The following is a 9,931-nucleotide window of genomic DNA, read 5'->3' as shown; positions in this document are numbered from 1 at the left end:
TTCCGTGTTCGACAGGTTCAGGGTCATAGCCATGGTTCATGGCTAAGGTCAGTGTATGGTTCATGGGCTCATGGCTAAGGTCATGGTTCGGACCCAATTGGCCAAGCCCAAACCTTAAAACCCGAAAGTCTAAACATGTAAAGACCCAGAAAGATCTATTTTTAAGTCCAATGGACTGGCCCCAAGCAATATTAGAAATTGGCCCAAAACACAAATGAGTTCGGCCCGAAAACAAACAAAGAAAACTGTCCCAAAACTTAACTCAAACTGGTCCACAACTTAATATGAAACTGGTCCGAAACAAAGGATTTATCCGGCCCAATAACTAACTAGTGTTTAGGCCCAAAACTGAAACCGAATCGCCCATTAACAACTAATTAGTTTGGCCCAAACCGAATAGAACTCGCCCACAACTAACACTAAACTGAAATTTCGGTCCAACCACCATTGAAATTTCGCCAAGCTTAATAAAACATTTCGCCCAACAACCTAAACCGCCCAAACAAAACCAACAGCAAAGTCCAAGAGAAACCGACCTGGCCCAAGCCCGGCCGGGTCATCTCCTTCCTCCAAAAAAACCTCCACTACCACCAAATTCGACCACCCATTTTGACCAATCGGTTTTAATCCAAATCGAAAACCTTACAACTTTACTAAAAACAAAATCCCCAAATAATTAGATCCCCCATCTTCCTCAAACCTAGATCTAGAAAATCGCGACCGCCATTAATGGTGCTTCAAGCTTCCCATCAACGCTCTCCATCCACATTCCAGCATACCAACATACCAATATACATCAACAATTCAAAAACACAATCAAAACAGTTGGAACTACAAGAAAAATCGCCCCACCCCAGTATAGCAGTAATGGCGTTCAGCGCCATTAAAGCCTTCTCAAGCTTTGGCAGCACCTCTAGTCTCCATCTCGACCACAGTATTCCATCCCCCACTAACCTCCAACAATACAAACCCACAACAACATAAAAACAAGTTCAAAACAGCCATAGACAGGGGGCCATTGATGCTCGCCGAAGAAGCCCGACAGCTTTTTACCCAAATCAACAAAGTTTCGACAGTTTAATACAAATCCGAATTTAACAAAGTTTAATAATACAAATGGCACGAAGTCCAATACAACGGATAATGAACGAAGATAAAAAACCCAAACAAGATAATCGTTATGTAAACTACAAATCCGGTGAAATAGCAAAATAGCTACTTACCGACGAATGACTCGACGAATCCCTCAGAAGTTCGAAGTCGTCATGGCTTCAATCATTCTAGCAAACCAGCTTCTCTCTCTGCCTCCATTTTCATTATATTATATTTCTCTGAACCCTATTTTCCAGAACAATGTGTTTATATACTTGGGTCCGAAACCCAAGCCCAACACAGACTCGGGCCCAAAAACCAGGCCCACGTATCCCGAGTCCAATCCGACGAATTTTGAAAATAAATAATTAAATTAATTAATTAATAAATAAATATGTATTTAAAAATACGGGCATTACATTAGCAGTGGCGCGCGACAGTGCAACTGGCGCGCGTGGTGCTGGTCAAAGTCAAAAAAGTTATGGGGCGACATTTGCAATGGCGCGCGACATTACCAATATCGCGCCGCATCCGCATCCAAATTGCCAAATTTGCGAACAAGAATGGGAACAAACAGGTGATGCGACCACGAATGTGACCACCTAGAGATGGTATTTCGGGAAATTCCGACGCATTCCTTCAAATTTGAAGGATGCGACCATGAATACGTCCACCTAGAGATGCTCTTATGTTAATTAATAATTATCAGTCATTGAATTCCTCACAAAAATTTAAAGGATGTGAATTTTAGAAATGATTCCGGCCATATGGCTGGGTCTAAAACCTTGTCTATATACTAAAGTAGAGACCTCTAAGAGAGATTTTTCTCTCTCCTAGGTGACACTCTAATATGAGATATAGACTTTTTATCTCTCCTAGGTGGCCTCTCCTAATGGAGTTGTGGGGTGACGTGGATATCTACTTGGCACTCTCTCATAAGAGTCCATCAATTGTGAATTGCTTAACGCATTCCCATTCCTAATTCCTCAAAAATAGGAAAAAACTTCAAAACTAGAATCCTCTTTCAATTTGGATTATTTCCTAAAAAATAGGAAACATAATATTATAAAATTGCGAATTGCTTAAAGCATTCCGATTCCTAATTCCTCAAAAAATAGGAATCCTCTTTCAATTTGGAATTTATATAAATTATTTCCTAAAAAATAGGAAACATAATCTTATAATTACCCCCCACAAATTCTGTACGTATAGATTTTCCTTTAATGTTGGAATTAAAGATCAACATAAGCATGTAAATTTTTCGTTAGCTGCGAGAAAGTAAATATAAAAATTAAAGAATCTAAAGTCTTTGCATTGAATCTAATTTGCGATCATACTAATTGGTCATGTAATAACCATTGCCTGATCGATTTATATTGCTTTGTCCTAATACAAAGCATTGGGAAAACCCTATGCCACAATAATGTGCAGTGATGATACATATCTTTTTCTCTTCTCTTGGTTATATTGAAGGCATGGCATGGCCAGCAGAACTTACCCTAGTTGATCGATCAAAGTAGAAACAAATTATATTATTTCTTATGGTTTTGTATATTCACTCTCTTTAAGGGACATAAGCTTAATTTACTTACACTATAGTTTCATTTGATTTAACTACATGTACCTGTTTATGGCATATCATTTTTTGTACCTGTTTACACAATCGGAGCCAAAAATTGCTAGACTTAGCTCCTTCGTGCCACTTCGACCTTGATTAGGAACCTTTGAGAATTCACAACAGAATTTCTTTGATATTAGAAAACTATCTATAATTGCCTTGAGAGTGTACATGGTTTGGACGGTATGCAACTCGAGACTTAATTAAAGATGGAAACATTACAAATGAGTCTACTTTGATAAGGTATTCACTAAAATATAAAAGATCTACGTCTTCTCACGTCTAAATAATCCTTTCACGTTCTCATGTATGATGACTTGAGTGGTGACTTCATATCATTAAACTAAACCGCATTGTCGTGGGATTTTCGTCCACTGTTGATTGATTATTTCTTTTGGCTGAGAATAATCAAACGATGCTAAGCTATAGCAGTTCACAGCCCAATGGGAACTATTAGCAGCCTTTTAAACTTCACACCGAGAAAGAATGATGTGCAAAAGAGCTGTCATACGCACCTACTACTAATGCTTCACAAGTCAATTTTGCAAATCTTTGGGGTTTTGTTTAATTATTGTTACATTCATATGATGTAATTAGGTATCTAATCTAGCTTGACCTCATGCAAGCAACATTTAGAAGGATATCACCTTTCGGAATTATGGAGGAAACTACTAGAGTATAAGAATATCGATCGTACTACTCACTCTCGAGTTTCTTTGTCTCTGTAAATATCGATAAGTTTTGAAATTGGGTTTGTTTAGTTCGCTCCCCTTTCTCCACCTCTCCTGCAGATTTACAACCCGCCAAGAGATTCATCCGTGTTTCATAGGCTATCAGGGTGTGGTGACTCAATGGGGTGTTAGTCCCCTTCTTATTGGCAAGACTCATAGGTCGGGATTTGCTGAAGGTAGCCTGTATTGGTGCTTGACATCCAGCTAAAGTTTCATTCTCTATAGCTAGCTAGGGCAGAGAAGAGTGGGTATCATTATTATACGTAGATGAACAAGAAGATATACAAGCTTGGAAAGGCTTATCATGGGTCACATGCATACTGCTGACAGTGAGTATGATAGGACTAAGAAGGACATTACTCCAATGAGAGGTTTAATTTTCCCTAAACTTAATAATGAAGGGATGTTGTGCGGGACCAAAGAAGCATGTTGTTACTCTGAGACAGTCACTGTTGAAGCAGACCTCAAGACCGGCCTTGGAGGAAATCAAGCTCAAATTCATACACTTAAAGTTTGACCATGGTGGAGAAGTCCAAGTTCTATAGCCAAGTCAAAGCTTAGAAATCACAGAATGTTGGTTGCCATTCTGTTTAATTCTAGCAGCAGTTCTGCTTAGTTTGTTTCCTGTTCTATGCTTGGGCTTTGATCTTTAGTGAACTTCTTTACTCTTTTCGTCATTTATGTAAGGATCTAAATTTTTGAGCACAATGTGACTTATGAGCAATGGTATCCATAATACCTAATATCGAAAAGTTACATTGCATGTTCTAACTCTAATTAATTAAGAGATATCTAAACTATTAGAAAACTTATTTGAATTGACTTTGCCTTTCTATATACAACAATTACATAAATGCTATTGTCAACTCTAGATATCTACATATAAAACAATCATAATCATTTCAAAGGATCTAATAAGGAGGATCCGTGAAGATATTGTTCAGTACTTTGAGTAAGCACTGCACCATTAGTAAAGAGATTAAGTAGTTCTATCACAATTAGTATGAAAATCTTATAATGCATCTCCATCCTCTCCATAATCAAATTTAGAAGCTACATCATCATGTTTCCAATGATAGAGATATGATATGGGCCCGAACTTGATTAGGCATGAGCATAAGGAGGCCACGATTAAGAGAATTATGCAGAAGGTACGTGCAATATAAGTTTCTTTAGTATTGAGGCTTACATGAAGGTTGAAGAAACGATGAAAGGGGTATGGAGCAAATGAATATGAAAAATTGATTGTTAAATGATAGGTCGGACAATAGCGGTGTAAGAGCTGCTCAGAGGAGTTATTTTGCAATGGATGACAAGTAATCAAGATTAAGTCAGTAATGTTCTCACGTTTTATCATAATTGATTGGTTTAATATTTACCAATTGATTTCCAATATGTTTAAAAAATTGCGCACCCAAAAAGAAAATTTTTAATTCAAACAAAATATCTTAAAAATCTCGGGCGTATGTCGGGGTCCAAAATATAGTCCGTTCTGTAATGGGAATACTACTAGACAATGAAGTTCAAATTTTTAGTAGTGGATCAAACACTTCAACCCAAGATATTGACTTATTACGACCAGACACAAACACTCTATCATTTGCAACCACCGCTACGTAGTATAACACATCTTCTTTGTTTAGTGGTTGCCTAAAAAATCAGTTCATGATTCGGCTGAAGAAACGGGGGCTTATCTTCCCAATACTAATAATAGTTTGTCCCACCCTTCCCTTCCTCACCGTACATGTTAAACTTCATTAGTAATTTCTTTTGGGTTAACTAGTATTATCCCCCTTACTAGATGAGCCAATTAGGATTTCCCCCAACTAGATGGGGAAATTAGAGTCTCCTCCAACTAGATGGGGAAATTAGAGTCTCTCCCTTGAGTACACACAAAAAAAATCAATTTGGGTTGACTGTGTTTTTTTTTTTTTTTTGTGTACTCAGAGGGGAGATCCTAATTTCTCCATCTAGTTGGGAGAAATCCTAATTTACAAATCTAGTAGAAGGATAATACTAAAAAAATCCATTTCTTTTTCAACTTACAACTGCTTAAGGGATCAAACATATACCACCTTAATTGTTGATTACGCCAAGAACGAAAACACACGTACATAAATACTCTACTATTAGTGACCACCATCTTTCTTCTATTAAAAATCCTATACATATCAATTATTCTATTCATAATCATATCCAATTGTGCAAAAGAAGATCAAAGAAAAAAAAAAAAACCTTACTCGGATATATAAGGTTTGACTAGCTTAAATTCTTAAAACCACCATGAGGATACTCAAATTTTCTAATCCTAACGAATTTTCTAATACAGACTCAATTTTCCTTTTCAAAATCTACGTCGGTCATTGGGCTATATACCACCAGGGCAGCACTATGGGCCTAAAATTTCATAAACCCAGTAAGCCATTTGACATGTACTTGAAAAACAAGTGGCACAACTACAAAACCTTCAAAAACTATTACAAGAAAACTTACTCATTCCGCCATATTCACTGAAGGTGAGAAAGGGCGGCGGTATTTACACCACCCCTTTTGGATGATATATGTCATATATTATCTATTTTTCTCTATATATATGGGATAACATATATCATCTAAAAGGGGTGCTAGTCCCATTTTATGGAGTGCCTGTTGGAGTTATCCCTCACATGAGGAGAGAAACTGAGTTGGAGAGAAACAGTTTAATTCGCATCGCACAAGTCGAGAGCGCTCTGCCAGATAGATGCGACTTCGTATTTCGAGTTCCGATAAGAATATAGGCTGACCGCCAGCCTTTCCAGTCTTGGTAGCGACTTCGCCAGAGTGATAGAGGAGGCCAGTCTATTTTTTTCGTGGGCTTGCTACAGTATCCGCGAATTTGGTTTTTTGGAGATAAAAAACCAAAATCAAGGTTTTGGAAAACCTAAGACTAACAGAACCAAAACAAGTCAGAAGGATTGGAATCCAGACTAAAACAAAGAGAGAACCTTTACAGAGAGACAACCCTGTAAAGAGATAAGAGTGATCTAGTAAGGTGAGAGACTGAAAGGAGAGATTGTAATCTTCCTTCCCATTTTATTAAGAACTGGCTCTTGTGGAAGTAGGCATCATTGGCCGAACCACGGTAAATCTTTGTGTTGTGGTTTGCTTTTACTGCTTTACATTATTATTTGTTGTTGATACACTACAAGAAAACAGACTATTAGCCACGGACTCCCGGAATTTTTAGCCACGGACACAATCTGTTGCATGTTTTCCCACGGTTTTCCACCCTAGCTTATTCATTGTTGTCTGTGGCATTAACCCGCAACCCTTTACCTACGGTTATGCCACAAGTTAGGCCGTAGCTGCTTGGACAGTTTTAGCCGTTGGATTCATGTGTGAAAGGCTGCCCACGGCTTAAAGTTACTTTACACCACTGCAAGCCGTAGGAACAGATCCATTCAATAATAGTTCAAAAATTGAAAAAAAAAAAAACACAAACTCACAAACAATGAATAGTCTCTTGAAGTCTTCCAGGGTTCTCATCGTTGTCCTTCAACCTTGTGCAACACCAACGAAAAATTTCTTCTCTCTTTCTCCAAACTAGGGTTTCCTCTTATTTACGACATTTTTTTTTATTTAGTGTTATTTTTTGGCGTTTTGGATTTACAAGATATGCTCGAAATTGAGTCATCGTGTTCTTGCTGGAAGCTTGTTTAAAGATAGAATTTTGATGCTATTAACAGCGATAGAGGTACTTTGTTGCTCATTTTCCCTATTGATTTTGATAATTTCAGTAGTAGTGTGTGAATGTTTTGAAATTTTGTGCATTAGGGCTTTAGAGTGGTAAGTGAGTGCCCAATTTCACCTTTATGGATCGGTTTTATCAAATTGGGTTTTAAAAATGTTGGCTTTGTCAATCTTTCCATCAGTTTGTGGTCATTTATATATTTTTTTGTTTGAAAATAGAGTCATTTGTTAGTAAATGTCTACTGCCCTTGGAAATCATGAAGAAGTTGGTTGAGCTATTCATAGGACTAACCGGCAGGAAGGTTTTGCACTAAATGTTACAGAAGTTTGCCATGAACATTGTGTTTCCCTCGAGTCAAGCCCATTCTATAATTCCAGAAGCAAACTAATTTATTTGGTTGTTGTTTACGTAGTGAGCTAACTTTAATGCCATATATGTCAAATTAAGGAAAAGAAATATAAGAATACTTTGTTACCTGTATTACATCATTGCTATTTGTTATGTGAACTCAGGTTAATGCTAGTGGTTACTTGAGTTCCTTGTCTGCATTAGAGAACCTATATAGGTGGAGTGCAACTCTTACTGATCTACCACAAGCAATTTTTCAAAAAGAGATGTGATACTAACTCACTGACAAAGGAGCAGGTATTTTGATTTTACCCTTCATCATGAACCCCTTTTTATCATAAGTTTCTTGTTAAATAAAATTATTGTGAGATCTAAAAGGTGGAACATAGTTTCAATCAATTGATCCTACTGGTACCAAGTACAAAAATGGATGAGCATGGAGTCATCATTTCTGTCTAAACGAATTATTTCATTTATTTGTTTGAATGTGTCTGACAAAGCACAAGCAATGCTTCTATGTTGTTTTGAACGTTGCAGCTGGTCAAGGGCAGACAGATATGGGATTAAATCAGATGACAGGGATTGTTGAAGTGGAAGCTGGTGGACTATCTTGTGACAAATCTGAAATCAATCTCTCTCGTTCTCTCAACCCACCACCACCACCCCTACCAGAAGGACCACCATTACCAATATCTGCTAGGTGAGTACAACTTTTGCCACCTTAATGTTTCTCAGTGTTCCCTTCATAAGTTTCAGCTTCTACCACCTTAATTACATTATGATTTGCATTAGGAAAATGTCATTCCTATCACCCAATTTCATCTTTCATTAGAACTTTGTTTGGGACTTTAACTACCATCTTGATTATTCATTCTGTCAAAAGTTTGTGTTAATCTGTGTAATTGAGAATGTGCATCATGACCAGTTGTTTTAGTGTATTGTCCTTTTTAGTATTTAAATGTAGTTAGTGTCAAATTGTCAATAGCTTAGTTGGAGCTTTGTAAGTACAATGCAGTAGTAATGTAGAATAGACAAGACTAAAGAAGAAAACTATACCATCCTAAAGCCATGCCTATCTCCAAGTCTTCATTAATTTCGGCAACAAAGTCCATTGAACTTGAACTTAAAGTTCATACTTTTAGGCTTTTAGGTGATGCTAAGAGTAAAAAGTCTTTGGCTACATCTTTGTCAATTACAGCCTAATTGCCTATATAATCTTAACTCTTAAGTCTACTAACAATTTATAAATAAATCCATTGTCATCGAAGTGAATAATGAGCTTTCTGTAGAATAATTAATATATATCAATTAGTATTTCTGACAATGCTGTTGTGAATTGTAATGTTGGTTCCGTAGGTCTCGAGTCTAAAATCCAAATGCACTACTTATTACAATGCTGATGCATGCATGTACTTGGATAATGTACAGTAATTATCTGGCAGTATCCAAGAACTACATCTCCTTAAAGCCTTTCAAAAGGCATCTAATTGATATGAAACTTCCAACAGATCGAACACAACAATTTGAAGAATAATAGAATGTTCCATAAATTACCTCTCAGCTTACCAAGATTGAACAATTTTGATAGTTAGATGATTGAACTAAATTGCTACTCTTTTGATTCCCAACTGTGTAAATTATGTTGAACCCTTATGGAGGCCTTTTCAATGCGATTTTTAGATAACCTCAGTCTCAATATAAGCACTTACAATGTTGATTTAAGGCTTCAAATAGCCGTTAGAAAAAGTGTTGATCAGTTAAATGCCTTATTCTGGGACAAGTCCTTGGCTATTTCTGTTGATTATTTGACTTCTCCTGTTCAATGTATGCCAGTTTCATCCAACTTTTTCCTTAATTTACTGGCCAATCTTGCAATAAAGTATCCAACAATTCTCACCTATACTTTCTACAACCTAGCTATTGAGCTTTTATAATTTATATATTAATCTTCCTTCAGTTTAAATTTTTCAAGATGGCCCTGAAAGTTGTAACTAGTACTGCTTTTACCTAGGTAATCTAACTAGCAGATCTGATGAACATGTAAACCAAATTAAGTTTTAAATCTCTGACATCAATCTCCTTCTAGTCTTGACACCAGAGGATCTTCTACAATGATGGGAAGGAACGCTTGGAGTCCATCAATTCAGGAGAATCAACCAACTCATTCTCATTTCAATTCTATAGAAGTCTCACATAAGCCAACCATGGTATGGTGTTCTACGTAATTGCATTTTCTTTTCTCTCTTTCTTATCCTTACTTTAGTATAATTTCAACATTCAATTTCCTGTTTAACACTTTAAAAACTTGATTGTACAGGATAACGATGTCGGCCTGGCCACCAATTATCTCCAAAGGTGAGAGTGAAAATATGTATCTCAAACTTTCTTTGGCATATTCACAGATTATCCTGT

The 9,931-nt window shown here is 36.8% G+C and overlaps 1 long non-coding RNA gene across 1 annotated transcript; it reads left to right on the top strand.

The window, feature by feature from the left end:
- Positions 1-6,623: 6,623 nt before the first annotated feature.
- On the top strand, positions 6,624-9,727 carry LOC147486989 (uncharacterized). The gene is made up of 4 exons (XR_015201608.1): positions 6,624-7,174; positions 7,684-7,816; positions 8,057-8,219; positions 9,606-9,727. It is a non-coding gene; the product is annotated as an uncharacterized LOC147486989 (long non-coding RNA).
- The last annotated feature ends 204 nt before the right edge of the window (positions 9,728-9,931 follow it).

The sequence above is a fragment of the Coptis chinensis genome, chromosome 7, assembly GCF_015680905.1.
Source record: "Coptis chinensis isolate HL-2020 chromosome 7, ASM1568090v1, whole genome shotgun sequence".
Taxonomy (NCBI): domain Eukaryota; kingdom Viridiplantae; phylum Streptophyta; class Magnoliopsida; order Ranunculales; family Ranunculaceae; genus Coptis; species Coptis chinensis.
Note: the sequence above shows the minus strand (reverse complement) of the source record. Positions and strands in the feature narration are given on the sequence as shown.